Raw genomic sequence first — 26,782 nt, 5'->3', positions numbered from 1 at the left:
CAATCCAAAATGATATTAAAACATCCACAATAAGTAAAACATCCACCATAACACGTGTTTATACGTGGAAAACCCAAATGAGAAAAACCACGGTGAGATGGGACTCACAAGTTAACTATCTGCAGTTATAGGTAACTGACCGGTTAAAGTCTACAAAAGTGCTCTGTTAGGAGTGAATCCTGTTAAAGATCCCACAGCTCTGTTAGGAGCTATACCTTGTTAGGAGTAACCTCAGTAGAAGATTTCAGAATCCAAACTACTGGATCACCTTGTTAAAGGATTTGTACAATGAAGCTTGTTAGAGCTTACCTGGTTACGGGATTTGACTGTTGTAGTGATTAGAAAATAACAGGTGGTGTGATCTAGAAGTAGAACAACTTGCTTGAATAGATCCTCTTCTGCGCACTCAAAACTGCATCACCAACATATTCTGCAATGCCTTCAACAACTTAACACTTCTATCTCGCATCATATCATATCATGTAAAATAGTTCATCATGATGTCATAATATAGACATTAGATTTCATGTCGGCTTAGAAATCATATCACAATTTCCTAGGTGCAGTGTATCTGGACAATCTAACATAACTCATCACAACTTGCCGCCAAATCTGTCGGTAAAGGGTAAATCATCATGACCGGTGATAACTCATCACACAATCAATGAATATCGGTTGGAACACCGATATCGGTTAAGAGTTAACCACTATCAACATGTAAACCGATTGTCCTTCATTTGCTTCTTTGATGGTTTCCGCTGAATCTTTAAGTTGGTGTCAAGTCATTCCTGCATATACCGGTTTGACACTCTTTAAACCATCTTAAACAAAACATCCAATACCGGTTGCAATACAAGTAACTTTAGAAGTAATATCGGTTTGTCTTAACTAAGATGACAATGTGAACATATGTGTGTGTACATGTTCCATCAATGACAACATATGAAGTCATCCATTACAATCATCATCAAGCCAACAAAGGCATCATCACAATCTCGAGGATACATAAGGAAGCAAATTAACATCATGGAGAACTTAGCAATGCATATTCAGGATACTCATGGAGACTTCACAACATGTGCAAGAACCTCAGCGTCAAGACTCAACAATATGAAGACTTCAAGTTGGCAACACAAGGAAGGACAAGATTCACATTCCAAGAGTGGCAAGGAACATGATCATGTTCAAGGTGTTCAAGTTCAAGACATTAATCTACAACGAAGGAAGATATTTCACAATCTTGAATTTCCTCCAAAAATCCAAGAATGATTGCCAGTAAAAGGGAGTAATCCAGGAAAGGGAATTTCAAGATCAAAGAAGGTCAAGGAAAGTCAAGATAAAGGATTCCAAGGTTGGGAAGTGAAACACATCACAAGGAGAATTCCGAAAGTATGAAGAAGGATAAGTGGAGGTGATCAAGTTAGACAAGATGATGCAATTTGGGAATACCTCCCCCATCATCTCATTCCCTCCATCATCACTATAGGCGCTTGAAAATGTTGAGTATTAAGAGATATGCCTCAATCACCTATAACTTGCGATGAGTTACAAGATGAGTAAGTTGAGGTGGCACCTAGTCATCAACCCAATCACTTCATTCCAAGTCAAGGTGTCTAGATTCAATGTACTTAACTCATCCAACGAGGTGGATAACTACCACATGCGGAGGCACAAAGTTCGATGTACCCAACCTCATCATTCATTGGTCAAGCATTAAATGTTATGTAATGGGTGTAACAAACCCATTAGGGTTTCTATTTTTCAATATTGGCCATTGATGTGGATTTGATCTTGGCCATTCAATTGTATTGAGAGCACTATATAAGGCTTGCTCTCCTCATTTGTAAAGATTAATAGCAGGTTAATAGTCAATAGACATTAGGAGATCAAGAGTAGCAGGTAGCAAATAAAGTAGAGTAGGAGGAGATGGCAGAGATTGTTGCCAAGCTATGTAAATAAGCATACTTTTCATTGAAGATATGATGGAATGTGTTGTTTCTTCTACATATTGCTTGATTTCTTGTTATATCCTCATATTAGCTGAAGTTCATTAATTGTGATGGAGTTTTGTGTGGTTGTTGATAATTCCTTGTTCATACTATTTGTGACTGGATGATTTTCAATTGCAATGCATAGTTAGCTTGAACATTAAAATGTGCTAAGTTCAATTGTGGATGAGTTTATTCAAGTTGTGCCAGTGTATTGGGTATTTGGGTGAATGATTCATGTTATGAAAACCTTTCATTTCCCTTAGAAGATTGCATCGGTTTTGTATAGGTGTTGGTAATATGGTGAAGCAAAGCTCGGTTGAAGGAATGTGTCCATCCAAGCATGATACATTATTGTCATCGATCTTAGGAATAGATTAGATTTCTCTAAACTCTCCATCTCTTTTTTCCTTTTTTCAAATCAAGTTAATTTCCATGTTCTAGTCGCATTCGAGCGAGAGTTCAAGTGTACAACGTAAGTCCCCTTTGTGATTCCAGCAATATCACATCAAACCATTAAGGTTATCTACATGCCAAGACCTGACATTTGAAAACTCAAAGTCACATCAAGTGATCACTTAGTTCAGCATTTGAGGAGATTTTGTTCAAGTGAGGATAATGGACCTTGGTATTTTATTCTGTGTATGAAGTGCATAAAAAACACATCAACAAAATTGGCGCTAGAAGGAGGGCTGATCATTATCAAGCTATGAATAGTGGAACTTATCAAGTCATATTCAAAGCAATATCCAAAGCCTTTTTCTACCTTCCTCCACGCTCAACAGGAATTGGCGCTAGAGGGAGGGGTGATAGTGAATACATGAATGCGAACTCTTGAATAGGTGAATTCAATGGAAGATCAGTGGGGAGTCATCCCCAATGCTTGACAAAGTTATCACAAGAGGAAGGAAAGAACGTTGGGTCAATTGGACTTGCAAAAGAAGGAAGACATTTGATGTTCAAATCCTCCGCAGTTGGAACCAGTTGAGCTTTCAAGCTAAAATTGAGATTTGCTAGATCTCTCTTATTCAAAATCCAAAAAAGTAGAAAAGTTGAAAAAATCCAAAAAAATTGAAAATTTTGAAAATCAAAAAATCAAAAATCAGAAAAGCCAAAAAGAAAGATTTCTCAATGGAAGGGTAGCAGCATCGTGAGGATGATCAACATGTTGATATTTCCCAACGATGGTGGACTTGGAATGCGCAACTACACCCATGTAGGTTGTCAGAATTTGTAGTGCCAAGACAATTTAAGATTCATGAGACAACTGAGCACAATCAAATGCATTGTTTGACATTATTGTCAAGGATGGAGTCAACACTACAAGGGAAGATCTTCTTTTGGGATGTCCCCAAGCCAAAGGTGGAACCAAGCAATTTCAGTGTTCAAGAAAATAAAATTCCTTTCTCATGATTCATAGGGATGATTGAAAATCAACTAGGCTCAAAGGTGAACTACGGTTAGAAATCATATTGCTACCTTTATGGTGCAGGATTCACAATACACCCCACTCCGAATTCACTTGCTCATTGTGTGAGGTCGCTATCAATCAAGTTAGATGCCATTTTGGATTGCTAGTCTTATCCAAGTACGAATGCACTGTAGACAAAATTTGGAGGGCATACTTTGAGGCAGATAAGCACAAAATAACAGAAGATACGCTACAGCTTCATCCCAAGAGGAAGAACCACAAGAAGATAGTGTAAGTGAGCCAGTTGAAACAAAAGTAGTAGCAAAGGATGATCAAGGTGTCAATTCAGCAATCAAGGAAGAAAGTGATTCACATCCAGTGCAAGTAGAAGAATTCCTTGATGAATACTCATTCATGCTACAAAAGGAGATCCTTGAGAATGAATTGCAAGAGATTTCAAGCGTCCTTGGAGAGGAAGACAATCATACATTGAGGCTGAACAAAGAATTGCAAGTTATCACAAGCGAGCCCAAATCTGAAGAACAATTTGAGGGGGCGCTCAAAGACGTCATCTCCACAATACTATTCGAAGTGGCGTTGAAAGATCTCATAGAAGAAGCACACGAGGAGTCACTGCCAATGTTTCAAGACAAACAAATTGCTGCAAGAGACATGATTCATCATCAACTTAGACCTCTTGAAGCATTACTAAATAAATTGCAAGAAGATAGTATGAATGAGTTGAGTAATCAAGACGTCATAGTTAAAGGTAACCTGGTGCCTAGGGAAGTGGAGGAAACATTGGAAGATATTCAAGCCAGCAAGATGGTGGTGAGTGAAGATCAATGCTTGGTAACATCAAGACATGAAGTGCTACAAAACATGGACACTTGTGAAGGTTATCAAGAGATTGAGAAGGAAAATGTGATAGAAGGCTTAGATGACTTGGAATATTATTGCACACTTGATGCTATATCATTTCAAGAATAAGGAAGTGACCTCAAGATATTCCAAGAAGAAGTAACCCTTGATGTAGATTCAACTAAGATTTCATCCTTACAACTAGAGGAGGAATCAAATGAAGAGTTTCAAGCCATCTTGAAGGAAGAAATTTTGAGCATTATTGTAGTAGAGCCAGAGAATGATGGATAGTTCGAATGGGCACTATCACTTGAGATTGCATATCAAAAGCAAATAGAAGAAATCTTTGAAGATCAGCTTATCAAGGAGACACTAATCTTTAAAGATGTGCTTATGGAGTGTCATAAGGATGCTTGGTTTATGTAAAGCAATGAGCCTATTGTCACCACAAAAGTGAAGAGTGAAGAGCAATTCCAGGTAATGCTAGGTCCATTTCTAAGGATTCAAGAACAACAAAGTGAAAATCAACATGTTGTAGATGCAAGAGGAATAATCCATCACCAATGGCGACCTCCTGAGGCAACTAATGATGCGTTGGTGGATAGCAAGCAAGCATTTCTATTTGAGCATGAACAACGTTTGGTTGTCTATTTCCTTGATCGTAGTTTTGAAAGTTATTATGATTTTGATTATGGGGGTTTAGGGAAAGAACTTGCATATGGATAGATCACGGACCCAATGAGTTGCCCCAACTGATCATTTTGAGTGAAGTTTTGCCCGAGTATGAGAATTGCATTGTGGAAGTCTACTTCTCAGAATTCAAGAATGAGTTTGCTCAACTTAGAACCTTCGTTGTTGTCATGCTCATGTCACACAAGTTGAGAAATCATGCAAGGTCTTGTACATATGTCACTACTTTGAGTTGTGTCTTCTCTTCTTGTATACAGTCTTAGGATAGGTTTCCTTTTCGTGAGTTTTAGTTAGTTGCTTTTATTGAGCTGGGTAGTGTTGATGTGTCTTTTGTACACGACCAAACACAAAATAAAATACCAAGGTATATTATCCTCTCTTGAACAAAGTTTCCCTGAATGCTGAAGATTTCACTGAAGGATCAATCGAGGCAACTCCAAGGCTCTTGTATGTAGGTTCTTTACTTGTGGATAAGCTCTTGCGGTATGATGTGATTTTGCTGGAATCACAAGGGGACTTACATTCGATGACCCAAGCGTCTGATTTACTTTGGATATCACTGGAACGTGGGTCTTTACTAATCCTTGATTTTTAAAAAAGGGAAAAAAGGATAAGGGTTGGAGAGGAATCCAATTCTAACACTAAGAATGTAGGAGCAATGGATGACCTTTGATGAATATCTAACTAAGTCTTGCTTTGACATGCTATGATCATCTCCACAAGGTTAGTGCGATCTTCTAAGGATAGCTTTATGATGTTCAGATCACCGCTACAAGCATAGACACCGTTAGGTTGATGCATATCAATGAAGAAGCGATAACTGAAGTTAAGCTTAAGTTGAATGATTCTAGTTGACTACGCAAGGCAAGTTTGCAATCAACAAACCGCTAGTAGTATGGATATACAAATTTCACCATTGATCATACAAATTTCTTCCATATATCTAATAACATGAAATTAAATTTGAGAAGTATAGAGACCATGCAAATTGTTGGATCAACACATAGAATTCACCATTTCTTCAATGAAGTTTACATGTCTTTTGCAACAATGTCTTGACAACAATCTTTGCCTTCTTTTTTTAGTCTACCCTAAAATGCTATCTACTATTGAGCTACTAATTATTGACTATCTCTCTTTTGCTAACTCCTAACTATTCTCTGACTATTAACCCTTACAAATGAGGAGCCAAGGCTTTATATAGAGAGCCCTTTACAAATTGACGGCTCTGATTGACTTAGAATCAATGGCTAGGATTAAAGGATAGGGTTTGTTATAACAAACTTCCTTAGCCAATGAGAAAATTACATTCCAGGAGTGAGGACCAATAGGAAGCAGGGGTAGGTACATTGAAATTTGTGCCATCCCTGATAAATTAGGTACATTGAATCTAGTCATGCTGAGGTGGACCAATCTGACTGGAGGAAAAGTGACTGGGATGCCACCTTGTCTGACGTTTGTGTCTTGGTTGATTCTCCTCTGTCCTAATTTGATGATGCGATGAATGATGTACCTCTTTGACTTCCATGTGTTTGATGAGGCCTCCTCACTGTCAAGTGTTCTTTCTCTGGTAGCATGTCTCGCCTTGAAGTGTCATTCTTCTCTGTCATCATGTGGTTTCTTCATGTGGTAGAATGAGGTCTTGAGGCTAGCTTGCAACTCCTCGAAGACTTGAAATCTTCCAACGCTTCAAAACACCTTAAGTCCTCCTTTATGCATCTGGAACATCCTTGATGGTGATGGGCTTAGAATAGGTCGTCCTTGTCCTGGCCTGATTTTCTTCCACCTGCAAAACAAACCAAAAGATGATTAAGTACATATGATATATTTATCTCACATAGCATTTTCTACCTTAAATCATCAACAAAAAGGCATTAGAATGAAATTCGCTCAAGATCCTCCCCAGGGACAGGCCCTATAAGAATTTCGCTCTGGACCCTTTGGAAGGGTCAGGAGCGAAATTTGCATTTTTGCTCAAATTTCATCATCTCCTTGCCTTGGAACTTCTCTTGACCTTTGAATCGCTTTCTCCTGAAGACATCATTGATTTGACCTCCAAAAAGAGGATTTCACTTTGGACCTTGGCCAAGGACAGGACCTATAAGGAATTTCACTCTGGACCCTTTGGAAGGGTCAGGAGTGAAATTTGCATTTTAGGACAAAATCTTCACATTTTGTGACCACAAATTGCTCAAAAGCATGTCTAAGGATGCCTTTAATCTCAATCAACACCAGGTTTGATGCAAAATTGGAGCAAAATAGAGGTTTTAAGAATTTCGCTTTGAACCCTTTGGAAGGGTCAAGAGCGAAATTCACATTCTAGGAAAAATTCTATCATTTCTCTACTCCAAAATGCCTTCCAAGGAAAGCCTACACTAGTCTTCTCTCCATCAAGGCCTGGGAATCCATCTCTTAATCTCAATCATGGGCAAATTAGGTGATTTTGGGAATTTCGCTCTGGACCCTTTGGAAGGTTCAGGAGTGAAATTCTTGATTTGCTTGTTTTCCTTCACCTAGATTCATTCTTCATACCTTGCTTTCCTTTGACTCTCAACTTTGGATCCCCCTCTCATGAAGACAACACTTGTTTGACCTCAAAATGGCTTGAAAGGAGAATTTCGCTAAAAACCATGGCCAAGGACAGAACCTATAGAGAATTTCGCTCTGGACCCTTTGGAAGGGGCAGGAGCGAAATTCAAGTTCTAGCTCAAAATCTCCATCATTGGTGGCCACAAGCCATTCAAAGGCATGCCTAGGGGTATCTCAAAACTCATTTCACCTTGATCAAGGTTTGTCTTGACACAAAATTTGGAAGAAAGAATAGGTTTTAGGAATTTCGCTTTGGACCCTTTGGAAGGGTCAGGAGCGAAATCCATGTTCTTGAGCTCATTTCTTCATTTTTTCAACTCCAATCCACCTCAAAGGGCAAGGACACAATACTCCACTCCTATCCACGCCATAAAAGCCAAGGATTTGACTTTCTCCAAGGCGAAAATAGGTGTTCTCAAGAATTTCGCTCTGGACCCTTCGGAAGGGTCAGGAGCGAAATTCTAGTTTTAGTTCAATTCCTTCACATTTGGTGATCACAAGCAACTCAAAGCCATGCTTAAGGACATCTTCAATCTTAATTCACCCTGATCCACACTTGGCTTGACACAAAATTGAGAGAAAAAGGTAGATTTTGGGAATTTCGCTCTGGACCCTTTGGAAGGGTCAGGAGCGAAATTTTAGTTTTAGGCTAAAATCCTTCACTTCTTCACATTCCATCACTTCAAAAGGCAAAGACATGTTAATCCACTTCCAAATACGCCCAAGGAACAAGGTTGTAGTCTAAGCAAGGAAGAAAATAGTGTTTATGGGGATTTTCGCTATGGACCCTTTGGAAGGGTCAGGAGCGAAATTCTCATTCTAGGACAAAATCCTCACTTTTCAATGCTTTCATTCTCTTCCTAAGGCAAGAACATGTCAAAACCTTCCCAACATGCCTTAGAAACTAAGATCTTGGTCTAATCAAGGAAGAAATGGGTGTCTTCTAAGAATTTCGCTCTGGACCCTTTGGAAGGGTCTAGAGCGAAATTCATAAATTAGGTTGATTTCACACTCCATTGCCTCAATTTGCCTTCAAGTTTGATCAAACTCACCTCTCCTTACCACCATCAAGTCCATTTTCCATCCACTTAGCTCAAAATCTTCACTTTTCAATGCCTTAGGCAAAATAGAGGGTCAAATGAGGATTTTGCTCTGGACCCTTTGGAAGGGTCAGGAGCGAAATTCGCATTCTAGGTTGATTTTCACCATTTCATTGCCTCAAACCTCTTCTCAAAGGCAAATATGCATCAAAGCCTTCCCAACACGCCTTAGAAGTCAACAAATTTGGTCATATTAAAGAGCAAAATAGAGGAAAAGTGGATTTCGCTCTGGACCCTTTGGAAGGGTCAGGAGCGAAATTCTCATTTTGAGCTAATTTCTCACTTCCTTTCTCCTTCTCATTCCTTGGACATACTTTGTTAGGCTTCCTTCCATCAGGATCAAGTGAGTTTGCTCCTCAAGTTGGCATCTAGTTCAAGATTTTGTGAAGAAATAGGGTCTTATATGAATTTCGCTCTGGACCCTCTTTGGGTTCAAATCCTATCTTCATTCTCCACATTCCTTCACTCAAACAAGTATTTTGCCTTCACTCAAGCCTGGGAATGGGATAGCTCCTAATTTGGGTCAAGGTAGAGTGTCCTATAAAGGAATTCGCTCTGGACCCTTTGGAAGGGTCAGGAGCGAAATTCCTATTCTTGGCATAATTCCCCTTGAAATTGACTTGACTTTGCCCTAGACTCACCCCTTGATGCATATCCTTCCATATCCTTGCAAATTTGCTCAACCACCCTATGACTTAGGTGAAATCTTAGGTCCTTTGTGAAATTTCGCTCTGGACCCTTTGGAAGGGTCAGGAGCAACATTCCTGATTAGCTCAAGTTTCTTGACCTATTTTGTTCATCTCACCAAGTTTGGCCTTGTCCAAGGCATTCCCAGATCATCTTCACATCAAATCATGCCTAGGACTTCATCTTTCACCTATTGGATCAATCTTAAACCTTCACAGATGATACTGACTCACAAAACTTCACTGACCTCCTTGAACTCAGACAAGTCATCACCTAGCAACACGAACAAAATTTGACCTAAGGAAGACTTTCAAAGAAACCCTAACCCGGAGCATCCATTGACTCTCCCTAGCTCAAGCAGAGCCTACTATCTTAGTGATCCCTCTGGCGATACTCAAAATGCAAAGGCTACTAGACAAGACTGTAAAAGACCTAGAAAAAAAAACCCTAGAAAGCAAAAAATAGGGGTCCCCATTCGCAATGGGGCGATGTGTGAATACGTCACAACAGGTAGTTAGTTTGCCTTGAGTCAGTTGATTCGAGATCCCTAGGTGGCTCAGGTAGCTTAGTTTGCTTTGAGTTTTAGTTTTCTTTAGAGTAAGTCGGCCGTTTTTCTTAGTTTAGGCATTCTAAGTGGGTGCCTTTTGTTTGTGAGAAAGCTGTTTGTGTCATCTTCTCACGCATTGGCACATTTCGGATCTTTTGTTCAGTCCATTTCCTAGATTTCTATTCATGAAGTACTTTAGAATTTGAGGTTTTTCCTCAATAAATTCATTGTTTGGTTAGGACTTGTACTTGACTCAGAAGAGAATCTCATATTGTGTCTTGATACCAACATCTTTCAATTACTATATTTTACATGCTTAATGAATTGCTCTAAGTCATTGTGGTTTCTTGGGTGAAGTCGTGGCTAGTGAAGACTCTTAAGTCCTGCTTTAGTGCGACTGTAATTCTCAAATCCAAGTGAGCTTCATTGCTTACAAGCCAAAGAGTGGAAAATATATGAAAAGAAAGCAGTATCAAAAGAAGGAAAAAATGAGAAAGAAAAGAGAAAATCAAAAGAAGAAAATTGAAACGAAAAGAAATATCAAAATACTTGGCTTTGGGTGTGTGGAGATCTCTATAGGTACAAAAACAAAATTTATTGGAAGTAGAGCAATCTTCAATAACTTCGTCGGGGCTATGGATGCTTGCTGGCAGAGAGGCTCTGTCCGGGATGCTTATGAAGTATGGACAAAACACGTAGTTAGTCACGATGGATTGTAAGAGTTACAGTTGTCTTGTGAGTCAGGATGAATACATTTGCACACACATGGGTAATCAAAGACTAGGCGCCTTGATCCGGTTTGGGATTCTTCTTCCTTTTTTAGTATGTTTCCTAGTCATTTGATAGGTTGGGTTGAATTTTCCGGAGATTCTAAGTATGGATTGGGTCTTTACTTTTGAAATGTTCAGGAACATTTGTTCGAGTTGGCACTAGATGTGACATTTTCACACATCGTCCCGTTGCAAATGGGGACCCCTACTTATTGCTTTCTAGCGTTATTTGTCTTACAATAGTTGTAGAGCTTGGCAATAGTTTCTTAAGCTATTAGCTTCTTTCTTTAGAGGGGATGCAATGCAACTTTTAGGTAAGTCAGGGTATGGGTTCAGGGCAGTTTGATAGTAGTCAGGGCTCTCTCTAGGTTAGAATGAAGTCACAGCAACTCTCAAAAGCTTGAGTGATGAATGGAGATCAAAGTGAATCAATAGGATGATGCCTTATAGGGTAGCCTTTGAATCGGGTCAAATGGCAAAGCAAGTGGATACTGTTAGGCCAAAGCTTGGAAGTCAAGAATAATCAAGGAAAAGGGAGCAATTATCTAAAGATGAAGTATTGAACATGCTAAATCAATGAACTTGGAATGATGGAGTGAGGGCAATATCTTAGTAAGAGCAAATTGATAGGCTAGGTTTAGGCTAAGGTAGGAGACATTCCCCATGCCTCCAAATCCACGACCTTCCTAGGCAAGATCTTCCTCATTGCTGCAAAACCCTGACCAGATCTTGAGGACATTTCTCACCCTTCAAATTCTCTGATCACCTTCCTTGCACAGTCAAAACCTCGACATGTTCCTCATCAACTCAAAACCCCGACTATTCCCTAGGAACATGCCTCATCATCCAAGGTCCCCGACACATTCCTCACCCTTCAAAATCTTCGACATGCCTCACCCTTCCAAATCCACGACATGCTTCACTCATCATAATCCCCAACCAAATCTTGATGATATTCCTCACGGCTCCCCGACCAGTTCTTAACCACATAACTTCCTTACATGCTAAAGAGCGACCATTCTCAAACAACATGCCTAGCCCCCTCAAATCCCTGACCACAAGTCATGACATTCCTCGCCGCCTAAAAAGTCTGGGACATTCCTTGCTGGTTGAAATCCATCACAGTCTATGTGACATCTCAGACAAAGACCTCCAAATCAAACCTCATTCAAGGTGAATTTTGGCAAGTTTATGAGCAGATCTTGAGTGAATTTTACAAACCTAAAGTGCATATCAAGGCAGACCAGGCTCCGATTAGATCAGACCTAAGTGAGGGCAATTTTCATCATTTTCTTAAACAAAATCATCATTTCCAGGACCAGAAAATTCAATTCTTTAATTAAGAAGGGGTTGTGAAAAGCATGATTTATGATAAGATAGCATTACTCTCATTCATTCTATGAGGTTTTGATTCAAAGTATGTTGTTTTCCAAGATTGATGCAAGAAAGATGAACATCCAAGGAGGAAAGAAGCAAATGCAAAGGGCGTTTAAGACTGAGGAAAGGCATCATCACAATCTCAAGGATACATAAGGAAGCAAATTAACGTCATGGAGAACTCACCAATGCATATTCAGGATACTCATGAAGGAGACTCCACAACATGTGCAAGAACCTCAAAGTCAAGACTCAACAATATGAAGATTTCAAGTTGACAATGCAAGGAAAGACAAGATTCACATTACAAGAGTTGCAAGGAACATGATCGTGTTCAAGGTGTTCAAGTTCAAGACATTAATCTACAACAGAGGAAGATATTTCAAATCTTGAATTTCCTTCGGAAATCCAAGAATCATTGTGAGTACAAGGGAGTAATCTAGGAAAGGGAATTTCAAGATCAAAGAAGGTCAAGGATAGTCAAGATAAAGGATTCCAAGGTTGGGAAGTGAAACACATCATAAGGAGAATTCCCAAAGTATGAAGAAGGATAAGTGGAGGTGATCAAGTTAGATAGGATGATGCAATTTGGGAATATGATGGCACACCTAGCTGATCACCAAAACATAAAGAACGCATAGGAACTTACAATCAAATGATGGGGCAATAATGATAGGAAGTTCAAGAAATCAACCAATTTCTTCGGACTTACTGTCAAAACAGTGACAAGAACAAAACAGAGAATAACCAAATTCTGTAACAGGCATGTAGGAGACGAGAACTACGAACAATGTATTCTTCTTAACCAACCCACTTGCCAGTAGGTGACAGGACTTCAAGAAATGCAGTCAATCAACATAGCGTCACAAATAACAATTCATTATCAATTCAAAAGTCGGATTAAAAAACGATTATGTAGAGATTCTCTGGTCACACATTGATGCTCGAGGCCACAAAGAAGAATCAACTACATTCTTTTTATTCCTATAAACACTACATAATAATTATGCTCAAACCTTGGCCTTCCTCACTTTGCTTTACACCTTGGCCCTGCCACTAGAACGTTCAGACCTTGCTAGCCGCCTTTAAGCCTCCCTCTATTTCCCATCCATGCTCCCCTCCTTACCTCAGTCGCTGAAACTATATGACACCCAAGTATGCACAATCATTAATCTCCTCCTTTAGCCAAAACTCGATGTTATGCCCCTTCGATGCCTCGGCCTTTCTTCTACGTTGCAACCATACTGTAATGGATTTGCTTTGTTCCCATACTGATCAAGCTCCCTCTACATTCAAATCGAGATTTTCTTTCCCGTCCAAGACCATCCCATCTGTTTGGCCTCCCTGGCTTCTTCCAACCCAACCATCCTTCTACTTTCGGTTTCCTTTCTATTTCTCAATTCGTTGTCCTTCCAAACTGCTTGATCTTTCCTGACCGTTTCACTACCATTCATAACTAATTCTTTTAAATTGCTCATTAATCGTTCATCTCCCTTTCTGTCAAAGGCGCTAACTCATTTTGTCCAACTTCCTGCCATGTGGCAACAGGATCTGTGACTACCCAAACTGAATCTTGGCTATACAAAGCCAACAAAGCACTAAACAAATAGATTAACACGATGCGCCTACATCAGAATACCTCCCACCATCATCTCATTCCCTCCATCATCACTGTAGGCGCTTGGAAATGTTGAGTATCAAGAAATATGTAATATCCCTTGCTTGAAGAGTATAGAAGTGGTGTATCATCAACACAAGGAATATCGTCAAACAATTGGCTAACAAGGTCTCAGTTTGCTGGTCTTAGTTTGCAGTCTGTTAGCAGCATCAAAGATGTTTGCAAATGGTCTCATAATTGTCTAAATTATCAGCATATGGCTTAATAACAATCTGACTCTTCTAATACATATTCATGATACACATAAGATGTAATGAACTCCTACAACTCAATAAGCATTTTATCAAACATATGGCATGTAATCAATGATGACACACAATAAGAGCTGAAAGCAACCTTATTCCTCCTTAACAATGACAATAGTATGATTACAAGATGTCAACACAATGGCTAGACTCTTGACTAGTTTCTGTATTTTCTGAGTACATAAGCTGCCATGACTACATACATATTCAATTATCAAAAATCATTGAAGACATGCCACAAAGAACCTGGAGGAAATCGCCTAGCTAGGAGAATGAAGAAGCAAGCAATATCATGAGATTTGAAGCCTCCACTGTGCCAAATCGAATTATCTCCGAAATTGCCCCTGATGCTGGTCTGCAGAATGGTAACTATTAATTGACAGCAGATTGGTGACCTTTCAATCACCAAACATCATTGTTGACCCTTCCCAAAAAGAGCACTGTAGTCATATGATGGTTACGATGCCCAAACACTGAGGTAGAAGCAAAATCGTGGATAATAGGGGTCTGGTACGAACTTGTTCTCAGTCCTGATTTGACTGATATCTCCTTCGAATCACCTCTAAAATGCTTCCAAGTGAATCGCTTTACTTCACCAATAATATCGATGTTCTCAAACCCTTGAAGTGATGTATTCCCAATGGCCTATGAGAAAAATCGTGGTGGAGGAGGGTCTGATGCAATATGTCTCAGATCTGATATAATACCTGCAAACAACAAAAACTCTTCCAATATGCTTCAAGGAAATTCGCCTAGCTTCTCCAAATGTGTAGACACAATTATCACTATTTATTCACCCCAATAGCTGAAGTCTTCAACAAAATTGTACTCCATGAGACTGATATAAAACCTCAATTAGCTCCATATGAAGGACTGAGTGTCCCTCACTCTCAAGGCAACCCTTCGAAGGATCTCTCACCCCCTCAGTTATGCAGATCAAAGGGAGGTTTCACTCCCTAAGACCAAATCTGCGGACAGCCCTTGGCTCCACAACCCCACAATAAGAGAAGATAACAAATAACCGATGCCAAAACCATGAGCCACCTCCCCATTTTATCCTTTTCCTCACATGGATCGGTTAGCTTCTAGAAGCTTCTCCTTTTAATAAAATAATATTTTAATATTATTTCATAAAGTGACTTATTAATTATTTTTATTTTGTACTTAAGTCACTTTATTAATTTAATAAAATATAAAGTCATCTCACGTATATTTTTAAATGAATATAATGAGACAACTTGTATAATATTAAATTAAATAATTTTCCCTTATTTCTCCAATAATCAAATACAAACAATTCCAGGCCAAAATCGGGGACATTACAAAATATGCCTCAATCAACTACAACTTGCAGTGAGTTACAAGATGAGTAAGTTGAGGTGGCGCCTAGTCATCAACCCAATCACTTCATTCCAAGTCGGGGCATCTAGATTCAATGTACTTGACTAATCCAACGAGGCGAATAACTCCCACATGTGGAGGCACAAAGTTCGATGTACCTAACCTCATTATTCATTGGTCAAGCATTAAATGTTATGCAATGGGTGTAACAAACCCATTAGAGTTTCTATATTTCAATCTTGGTGATTGATGTGGATTTGATCTTGGCCATTCAATTGTATTGAGAGCACTATATAAGGCTTTCTCTCCTCATTTGTAAAGGTTAATAGCAGGTTAATAGTCAATAGACATTAGGAGATCAAGAATAGTAGGTAGCAAATAAAGTAGAAGAGGAGATGGCAAAGATTGTTGCCAAGCTATGCAAATAAGCATACTTTTCATTGAAGATATGGTGGAACGTTTTGTTTCTTCTACATATTGCATGATTTCTTGTTATATCCTCATATTAGCTGAAGTTCATTGATTGTGATGGAGTAATGTGTGGATGTTGATAATTCCTTGTTCATACTATTTGTGATTGGATGATCTTCAATTTCAGTGCATAGTTAGCCTTAACATTAAAATGTGCTAAGTTCAATTGTGGATGAGTTTATTCAAGTTGTGCTAGTGTATTGGGTATTTGGGTGAATGATCCATGATATGAAAACCTTTTGTTTCCCTCGTAAGATTGCATTGATTTTGTATAGTTGTTGGTAACATGGTGAAGCAAAGCTCGGTTGAAGGAATGTGCATGATCCATTATTGTCATTGATCTTAGGAATGAATTAGATTTCTCTAAACCCTTCATCTCTTTTTTCTTTTTTTCAAATCAAGTTAATTTCCATGTTCCAGTCGAATTCAAGCGAGAGTTCAAGTGTACAACGTAAGTCCTTGTGATTCCAGCAATATCACATCAAACCATTGAGCTTATCCACACGTCAAGACCTGGGATTTGAAACCTTGGAGTCACCTCAAGTGATCACTTAGTTTAGTTTAAGGATATTTTGTTCAAGAGAGGATAAGATACCTTGGTATTTTATTGTGTATTAAGTGCATATAAAACACATCAACAAACACTAGTGAAAATCTGCAAATTTTGGAAAATCCACACACCAACATAAAAATTCCATTTGCACCACTGGAAAGAGCGAAAAATTCTACACCAAACAAAAATAATTGCTTGAAGAAAGGAGGTTCAATGATTGAGTTATGACTGTTTGAAAGTCAACTCCAAAATAGAAAATTCCATCCATGAGGGTGGCCAAATTCAAAAGAGGCCGATGACGTCATGCTGACACTAGCATCCACTAGGGATGGAAAATTTTGTTTGCCAATGGAATATTCCATCAAATATTCTCTGGACGAATAGATGATGGCAACAAAGAATCTCTAGGGAAATACAAGAATTTTCTCATGAAATATTTGGTGTGTTGGGGTCAATAGAATTCGAAGAATATTCGTTGAAATCTTTCTTATTCTTTGGAATATGTTGTTGAGCGACGCAAATATTTGGGACCTATAGGCCTATGCAAGTCCGCCATCTGGTGCACCTGTGCAGAGTCGTACTCTGTGAGTGCAAGGTACTTGTAGGTTTTTCTAATTTTAATTTATTTATTTTTCTTGAATTTAAAATATTTTCAAAAAATTAAAAAAAAATATATTAAGAAAAATTGTACTGCCCAAATTTTTCTAACGATTGTAATTATGGTGACTGTATGGCCGTACAAATGATCAATGACGACAACTTTTTCCTTTGATGGTTTCGAGCATTAGTGTCTGATTTTGATGATTAGATGTCAATATATGGGTTCTTGGGTCTTCTAGATGTGATGGTAGGGTTAGATTTGACTCAAAATGCTCCAAAATTGTAGTTGTCTACTCCACAATTGTAGCTGCCTTGTGGATTTGGCAACCACCTCCCAACTTCAAACCCTTGTAGATTTCACCTTAGATATCCAATTTGGACAAAACAAAAGGAAAAACTTTCTCAAACCCTTTGAACTCAATGGTGAGCTCAGATCTACACCGGATATGATAATGTGATGTAATTGAAATTTTATTGAAAATAGGAGTAATTTATAGGTTGGTGGCAATCTTTGAGAAAAGATTTGTGGTTACTGCTCTTTGCAATATAGTGGCAATTTTTGAGAAAAGATTTAAAGCTACAATGCTCAAACTTTACATTTAGATGACAATTCATTTGTAGCTGTTTTGAACTGGAAATTAAAACTCTATAAAATGGAAGTTCGTATATGGAATTTGAAATGCAAAGTGACAAGTTTTCCCCCAAGAACTTGAGAGGGCCTATCATGACATGAAGCTTGTAAAATACAAAATTTTGATTCCAAAATAATTTGGGATTTTAATCCATTTACACACTTTTATTTCTAGGGCTACTATGGAGCATTTTCCAAAAATTCAAAGTATTTAAAGGGAAAATGATTGACTTAGAAAGAAAGAAAGAAAGAAATAATATTAATATCCATTGATGGCCAAACATAAGTCAAAGAGACTTAAGAGCATAGTTGGCAGGCTGAATGAGTACTTGTCAATTTTTTTTGCTAATGAGTTACAAAGAAATTCGCCAATTTGACTTGCCGAATTCTTGGTGAGTAATCACCCTCTTAGTGGCGAGTACTTGCTAGAAACTTAGTAAGTCTGAGCCAAAATCTCGACAGACATGGAACTCACTAAAAACATGTCAAAAACACTAGAAAACATGATTTTTTTGCTTTATAAGGCAAACCACACCACTCACACTTTGCGTGCAACACTTGCATCCTTTTGAGCTGAATGGAAGGATTTGTAGGTGAATTTGAAAATTTCAAGGACAAGTTAGTAATTTTTTTTTGTTGTTTTTTTTGCAAACATTTAAATTGATTATGGCTGCTAAAATCTAGCATGCAAGTTAAAAACAATTCATAATTTCCTATAACTTAATAGTCTAATGAATTTACTTCCATAAAGTTGGATTCGTCGCCATTTTTTTTCACTTATACACCTCACTATTTTTTGTGTACACGTCATTTTTTTTATTTTAACCTTTTTTGGGAATAAAATGATTAGGTTATATTAAAATTATGCCAATTTAAGCTTATTTATGTTGATGTATACTAATTTTAGGCTAAATTTATGCTGATTTTTAGTAATTTATATTGAATTTAGGTTAATTCTTTTTATATTTAGAATTAAAATGTTGTATTTTCACTTTGTACTTTGGAATAGGCTTAGGCTCAAGATCAACCCAATTGATGCCAATTACAAACACTTGTCCACTTAGAGCTAGAGACCCTGCTTGGAAATATGTTGCACAAGGATTGACACTAGATAGTTTTTTGCATTAGATGCTAAAACCTTTATCATGGAGGCATGAATTACCTCAACTAGCATGTAGGCATTACTCATCGTGATGCCAAACCTTATACCAACACCACAAAAGAGATAAAATGAGAGATGAATGCACACTTTGCATTGGTAGAAGAGAAAAACTATAAAAGGGAGAAGACAAGGGAAGCCCTAGCTAGTGGTCATAGTCCTCAAATGCAAGCAGAAATAAGTGAAGTGACATTTGAGGGCATAGTGGGCTCCCTTCGTGGTCCATGCATACGAAGCGCATGGACATTCACTTCATCTTCTTCAAATAAAGCACCTATGTGCACACCACATCTTTTTTGTACCCAAAAACATACCTGGAGCACAACCATCATTGGAAGATATAGGGTGGAACAAAGAGGTGCATCCAAAAGCAGATAAGACATGTGCCAATTTTTGGTACTTCAACAACCTTCCCTTCAATGTGGTAAGTAGTCTTTATTGGGACTACATTAACAGTAGCAAGAAAATAATACAAGGCACCTTCTTGGAAAGATCTAATTGGAAGGTTGCTCACAAATGCAATCAAAAAGGCAAAGTTAGTAGTGTAAGAACAAAAGAAGCAATGGTGCTGCACTATTTTTTTAGATGGGTGGACAAATGGAAAGAATTGCACCATTATCAACTTTTTGGTAAGCTTCAAATGGTGGGGTAATGTTTTTGAAGTCAGTTGATGTCTTTGACAAAGTAAAAACTACATAAACAATGAGTCTAATGTTGGAAGAAGTTATCTTAGAGGTGGACATAGAAAATGTAGTTCAAATCATAAATGGCAACACAACAAAATATGTGGTGGCTGGTAGATTGTTTTAAGAGAAGCATCAATCACTCTTTTGTGTTGATGAAACCAGCTAACCTAGGAACAAAAATCTGCAACTAAAACACCTTCACAATGAGAGAAGCAACAAAGGTTATTTCACCAGTGAGTGGATAATGGATTGAGATGCTAAAACATGTACAAACACTTGTATAAATAGTAGAGATGTGATGAAGTAGAAACAAACCGACTTGCAACTACCAGTTACAAATATTAAATACTATGCAACTAAAATCTATAAAGTATTATGTCAGCTACCTAAGTAAAATGTAAGCACATGTAAATGAGATAAAACCTCATTACTTCAACAACCCCCTTAAGTGCAACTTAGGGAGTAGATTATTATGCAGTATGAGAGAAAGATGCAAGATGGGTTGCGGCTACAAAGCCAGTTTAGGTAGCCATGTACAATGCAAATGCAATGCAATGCAATGAAATTCTCACAAACATAGAAAAGGAGAAAACGCTGTGGGAAAAAACTCCTCTCCAAAAGAGAGAAAAGAAACAAACAAGATGATGCATGGAGGACTCAATGATACCCCCAAGGACTATATACATCATGCATATACAATCAAGTATCCCCCCAAATAATGGTCCAAGGACTATATACGTCATGCATATAAAATCAAGTGGCCCTCCAAATAATGGTCCAAACTGTGCATGGGCACTAAATTCCTCTAAACTTGGGGCAGATGTCATGGAGGAAGCTCTTACTGGTTACTACAAACAATCAATCCTATGATATGATCATAGTTTTTACCCCAAATTGATTGCTTCCATTTGGTCTTTGGCTCAGGATTGAGTCCATAAAGACGAGGCAAGAGATTAAGCCAGCTACAATATGTGAGAATGCCTTTTGCCCATGACTCAAAAATTGTCCTTAGTCAAAGTGATAACAGAAGGATGTGTTGCATAACCCACAATTACATCAATGATACATTTCTCACATCATGAATAGAGATCGTCAACATGAACTTGAGCAAAACCAAGATCTGACTTTGATGTGCAAAAATGAGCATCAAATAGCAAAATTATAGGAAAATACTTGTACCACTGTGAAGTTGACTAAAATAGCTTTCTATCAATATTTGGTTTGTGAAAAATGGCCTTTGTTTGTAGAAGTTATGCAAAAAAGGAAAAACACCTCCCTTTTAGAGGCATAAAGGGGGACAAAATATGCCAAGGGGCTAAAAGTGAGTGAGCACCTAGTCACCCATACGATCGTGGTGGCATTGGGTGATAAAGGGTAAGGTGGTGGCAAGGTTGTGTCACTTAGATAAGCCCTTCGATATGAGGAACAAGCACAACACAACTACTGCCAGTGAGCATCAACAACGAACACAACAAAAAAACCTTTGATTGGCACTAAGTTATGCAAAGGCTGCTAAATATAAAGGCTAACAATCAAACTTGCCTACTGAATGTGGGAGTAATCTTGGCCAAAAATGCTCAAACTTGCGAATTCGAGATCCCACTAACAATCTTTCTACGACAAAATGGAACCCTAATCAGAAATATTTGGGCAAAACTATAGAGTCTTCTCCAAAACAATAAAAATTGGCCAATTGATAGAGAAAGCTTGAGGTATAAAGGCAAGCCTGTGCAAGTGAAGAGCCAAGCAAAGAACAATCGCCCTCCTCTACCAACAATGGCCAGATCATCATGCGCTAGCAGATGAATAAATCTAAACATGAGCAAAATATGATATGGGCCTAGTAAAATAGTATGATCCTCTAATGAAAAGATGTGTGGGCAAGTAACACGCCACAACAATGGATATGTCAACCAAGTGTTGGCCAAACCCAACAATAACCACCATGCACCAATATAATGGTCTCAACTATGCGTTGATAATGGAATATAAGAAACCGCTATCATTGATCATATGAACCCTCAGAATTGAAATTGCTTGGCTTGATGAAGGCAATAAAGTTGTGGCCAAACAATGCAAAGAGGATATGATGCAAGAGCATCCCTGGTCGATGAGCAATCTTGCATCAACCAAAAATATTTCCTTTCAGTTTTGTTCTTGTTTAGTCCTTTGTGCAATTTTCTATCTTCTTACTGGTATGTACCGGTAGTTGCTTGTTCTTCGTGGCAGATCTTATTTTCGGTTTTCTAGTGGTTTCATGTGCTTGATTCCAGATTTTCAGTTCATTTGGGTTCTCTTCCGGTCAGTTATCGCTTCTGGTTGACTGTTTTTGGGTTCCCGGACAGTTCTTGTGCTTCCCAGCGCGATTCTTGGCGTGTGGATCCATCTTGGGTCTTGTCCAGTGCTCTTTAGCGTATGGCCGACCTTCCTGCTAATCGCATCACTTGGTTGTTATTTTCTGGAAAGATTTCTTAAATCTTAGGGCCGGCCTAATTACACGTTTCGTTTTCCTGCATTGGGGAATGTAATCTTATGAGGTCGACCCAGATGTGTTTTGGCGGGTATAAATATGATGTTATGTAATCATTTGTTGGGGCGGAGGAGGTAGAAGTTAAAATAAGGATTGGTATTCGCATATAGTGATCCGGTTGATTCTTAGAGTCCTGGTTGGATTGTATTTGGCTTGAAGCCTGCATGTAACCGGTTAATTACTGGATGTTCTTTGATGATAATATGATGATTGCCGGATGATTACCGGAAGTTCTAAGGCTTTAATATGATCTGTTTATGTGAATTTGTTATGTTTTCTTGTTGCTTTCGTTGTCTCTCTTGCTTCATAAGCTGGTTGACTCTTTTGAGGGTTTTTATCGGTTATGGCTGCATCAAGTGGTATCAGAGCTAGTTATGGACTGGCTGGTGGAAGAACTATTTGCAAACATTGAGACATTCCTTGAGGTGGGCAAATCGTCGATTGGAGGTTGGCTGCACGTGTGTTCAATAGATCGCCGAGGGGAGGCAATTGAAACTGGTAGTCAGATCGCCGAGTTGAGGCAGTTCACCGGAGTGGAAGAAGAGATGTCGCCGAGGAGGACAAACCCCCGAAGGGTAGAGTAGATGATGGAAGACTTCAAAAATGAAGTGAGGAATGATATCCGAAATGCTTTGGCTGGTTTGCGGAGAAACCCTGATTCTAAGGATGAATATGAGGAAGCCGGTGAAGAGCTTGAGGAAGCTGAAGGACCGGAAGATGAAAGAGAGGAAATATTCCTGAGAGTAGTGGCGCAAGCAAGTAAAGTTCATAAAGTTGAGGTTTCCAACTTTTTCGGAACACTAAACCTGGAGGATCTGATCGATTGGATCGGAGATTTGGAGGACTACTTTGAGTTTGAGGATGTCAAGGACCCACAGAGAGTCTGGTTGGCATAGACTCAGTTGAAAGGGCATGTTGCCTTGTGGTGGAAAGAATTGCAGAAAGACAGAGTGGAGAATGGTGAATTGAAGATCACTCAATGGAGACGGATGGTTGCAATATTGAAGACCAAGTTCATACCGAGAGACTATGAATTGGAACTGTTCAAGAAGTTGCAGAACCTGAAACAGAGAAACATGACTGTGAAGGAATATATTGAGGAATTCTACAAGGTGGTGATTAGATCTGGACAGAGAGATGGACAGAGAAAAAGCGGCGAGGTACATTAATGGACTTGCTTTTAATATTCAAGATGAGATGAGTATGTTGAAGGTTTCCACGGTTGAAGAAGCTTACCACTATGCTTTGAAGTCTAAGGAGAAGGTGAGAAGAAGACAACCGAATAAGGGAAAAGAGAAATTCAAGATGAGTGATAGTATGAAGAAACCGGTTGAAGAAGAGGATTCAAAACCTAAGTGGGGTAAGGAACCGGAATAGAAGACACCAAGGAAAGGTAGTAGCAGTACCGGTAGAGAATTTCCTAGCAAATGTTTCAAGTGTGGAGAAACCGAACATAGATCCTATGAGTGTAAGCAAGGAATGGTAAGAAGTTGTGTGGCGAGTGAAGAACCGAATGGAACTGGATCTGACTGTGCACTAGAGCAAGGAGAATCCCTTATGTTCAGAAGAAAGGATACCGGATCCACTCAGAGGAAGAGTCTTTTCCGGACCGTATGCAAATTGGGCGGTAAGTGTTGCAAAGTCATTGTAGATAGTGGAAGTACCGATAATTTAGCATCTGAGGAGATGCTTGTGAAGCTTGGGTTGAAGAGGCTTAAGCATCCTTATCCTTATGAGGTGAGTTGGTTACAAGATGATCATAAGATAGAGATAAAGGAGCAGTGCTTGGTGAGTTTCAATATTGGGCCTTTCAGAGATGAAGTTTTATGTGATGTTGTATCTATGAGTGTTTGCCATGTCTTGTTAGGAAGACCTTGGCAGTATGATAGAGGAGCTGTCTATGACTGTAAAAGAAACCTAGTTACTATTGAAAAGGATGGGCGGAAGTTCACATTGATTTCTTTGAAGGAGAGAGAAGGAGGTGAAGAATCTGAGTCCTGAGAAAAGTTGCAGTACTGAGAAACCGGTGGTAGGGGTTATACCGGAAGGCTTAATAGAACCAGTTGCAGTGGTTATACCAAAGGATTTGAAGAAAGATTTGATAGAACCAATTGCCGAGGTTATACCAGAGGGTGACATGAGCTTGCAGAAGGATCTGACAGATGAGTCTAACGGATAGATGGAACCGGTTGACAACAAGCTTATGATTACAAACCGGACGAAGTCTTGTGGCAAAACCAAATTAGAGTTGCAGAAATAGAGACAATGTGCAGACCTGAAGCAAGGAAAGAGAAACAAAGTGAGTCAGAGGTTAGAGAAGCCGGTTGAGGCATCGGAGGACCTAAAACAGAGGTTGGCAGATAAAGATGTTTGGATCAGAAATGAGCATGGGATCAGAAATTCCAAATCCTTTTAGATGTTCATGAGTTGCCTCTCATGGAACATCTTTTTCTACCTGAGTTGTTTGATGCAAGAGCATCCCCGGTCGATGAGCAATCTTGCATCAACCAAAAATATTTCCTTTTAGTTTTGTTCTTGTTTAGTCCTTTGTGTTGTTTTCTATGTTCTTACTGGTATGTACTAGTAGTTGCTTGTTCTTCGTGGCAAATCTTATTTTTGGTTTCCTAGCGGTTTCATGTGCTTGATTCCAGATTTTCAGTTCACTTGGGTTCTTTTCCGGTCACTTATCGCTTCCGGTTGACTGTTTTTGGGTTCCGGGACAATTCTTGTGCTTACCGGTTGGTTTTCCTTCATTACCGGTGCGATTCTTGGCGTGTGGATCCATCTTGGGTCTTGTCCGATGCTCTTTGGCATATGGCTGACCTTCCTGCTGAACCGCATCACTTGGTTGTTATTTATGGAAAGATTTCTTAAATCTTAGGGCTGACCTAATTACACGTTTCATTTTCCTGCATTGGGGAATATATTCTTATGAAACCGACCTGGATGTGTTCCGGCGAGTATAAATATGATGTTATGTAATCATTTGTTGGGGCAGAAGAAGTAGAACTTAGAATAAGGATTGATATTCGCATATAGTGATCCGATTGATTCTTAGAGTCCCGGTTGGATTGTATCTGGCTTGAAGCCTGCATGTAATCGGTTAATTACCAGATGTTCTTTGATGATAATATGATGATTGCCGAATGATTACCGGAAGTTCTAAGGCTTTAATATGATCTGTTTATGTGAATTTGTTATGTTTTCTTGCTGCTTTCGTGTCTCTCTTGCTGCATAAGCCGGTTGACTCTTTTGAGGGTTTTTACTGGTTATGGCTGCATCAGGATCACACAAGACAATACAGGCCAGCCAAAAAATGGCAACCCAAGGTACATACGGGACTATCAATATCAAAAAACCCTCACTTGACTAAGCAAAAAAAAACCTTGCCAAGGATAATGCCGATGTGGGCCTGCAATAATAAAATCACTTGGTGATAAAGTGTCGTCCACCAATAGATACAACCTTGCTACATGTTACGTGGGCCAACTAACAAGAAGACGAGACAAACAAATGAAACCCCAATGAGCCTACAAAACAATAAATCTAAGGCAAATATGATTACGGTTGATGACAAATGAAGCTGCAGATTGATATAAACGAGAAAATAAATTTGGAGGAATGGAGATGCATCAAATGAAATGGCACTTATATCGTGTATCCAATTGCGAGCACTATTGGAGTTTGTTTGAGGCCACCTCCATGAAGAAGAGAAACAAATTAACTCAAAAATCCCTGAATGACCTTGTCTTTGTGCAATGCAACCTTCGACTCCGCTCAAGAAGGGTAGAGGACAAATCAAAGGAGGTCATTGTTTCAGATGACATTAATCTTTATAGCGATTGGACAAGGTGGAATAAGTAGCTTCCATTGTTATTGAAGATAAGATTCTTGATTTTCAGAGGCAGGCAATGGAGAACGTGGGTGCAGCAGGAGTTATAGGATTGGATTACATTGATGAGGTAAATGAATCATTGCCATCTACTAACAGGATGGAGTTCAAGCCAAAGCCACAAGCACAACTTTCTATGCCAAATGAGAAGTTGCAATAGAATCCAAGGAATAGAACCTCAACCTCTCCCCAAGTTTTCTAGTTTGATTGGGAATGAAGAAGATGCAAAATGTTGTATTTTGTAATATTTATAATTTATGAATTATGATGATTTATAAAGGCAATCATCATAAATTCATAATAATTGTCAACTATCTATTATATCAAGATTCTGCATCATGATGTGATTTTGTACTCAATTTGTATCCAAATTGAACAAATTTAATAGAAAAACACTTTTGTACTCATTTACAAACTCATTGGATACATTTTATCATTGAATTTTGAAAAAAAAAAAGTGTTTCTAAAGAAAATTAAGCAATATGTTTCAATTTGCCACATCTATAGAAAATTATATCACCTCTTCCTCTACCTTGTCCCCTAGAGTGAGAATGTGAACCATCACAATGGAATCTTTGATATTGTTATTTTGATTAGTATATCCCCTAAAACTTTTGTAATATTTATAGTTCTACCTACCTTTTTTTCCTCCCATCTCTGCTCCTATAGAACAATGATTGATCATCAAACATCATTTATAAAGTAATTTTTCGTTGGTGTTGGAACTAAGCCACACCTGGACCGACGATGGACTGGTCCAAGAGGGGCCAGTAGCTCAGTGGTAGAGCACTCCAGTAGCATATGGAAGGTCCTAGGTTCGAGTCCTAGCTGGTCCATGTCTCAACATTATTAGCTTGCTTCATGTATTTTCTGTATATTTTCTATAAATTGTGACTTCGTTGCTTTTTTTCTTTATAATATTTTGAGGATCTACTATGGGGCCCCAACCCAAAACACAAACAGGAAAGGCACACTA

The 26,782-nt window shown here is 38.7% G+C and overlaps 1 protein-coding gene and 1 non-coding gene across 4 annotated transcripts in view; both read left to right on the top strand.

Annotated features, from left to right (window-relative positions):
- The window catches only part of LOC131067817 (MLO-like protein 9), a 120,074-nt gene that overhangs the window by 89,127 nt on the left and 4,165 nt on the right, over positions 1–26,782 (top strand). The window lies entirely within an intron of this gene.
- Positions 26,571–26,642, top strand: TRNAA-AGC (transfer RNA alanine (anticodon AGC)). The gene has a single exon. It is a non-coding gene; the product is annotated as a tRNA-Ala (tRNA).

The sequence above is a fragment of the Cryptomeria japonica genome, chromosome 8, assembly GCF_030272615.1.
Source record: "Cryptomeria japonica chromosome 8, Sugi_1.0, whole genome shotgun sequence".
Lineage (NCBI taxonomy): Eukaryota > Viridiplantae > Streptophyta > Pinopsida > Cupressales > Cupressaceae > Cryptomeria > Cryptomeria japonica.
This window is presented reverse-complemented; position numbering and strand designations above follow the sequence as displayed.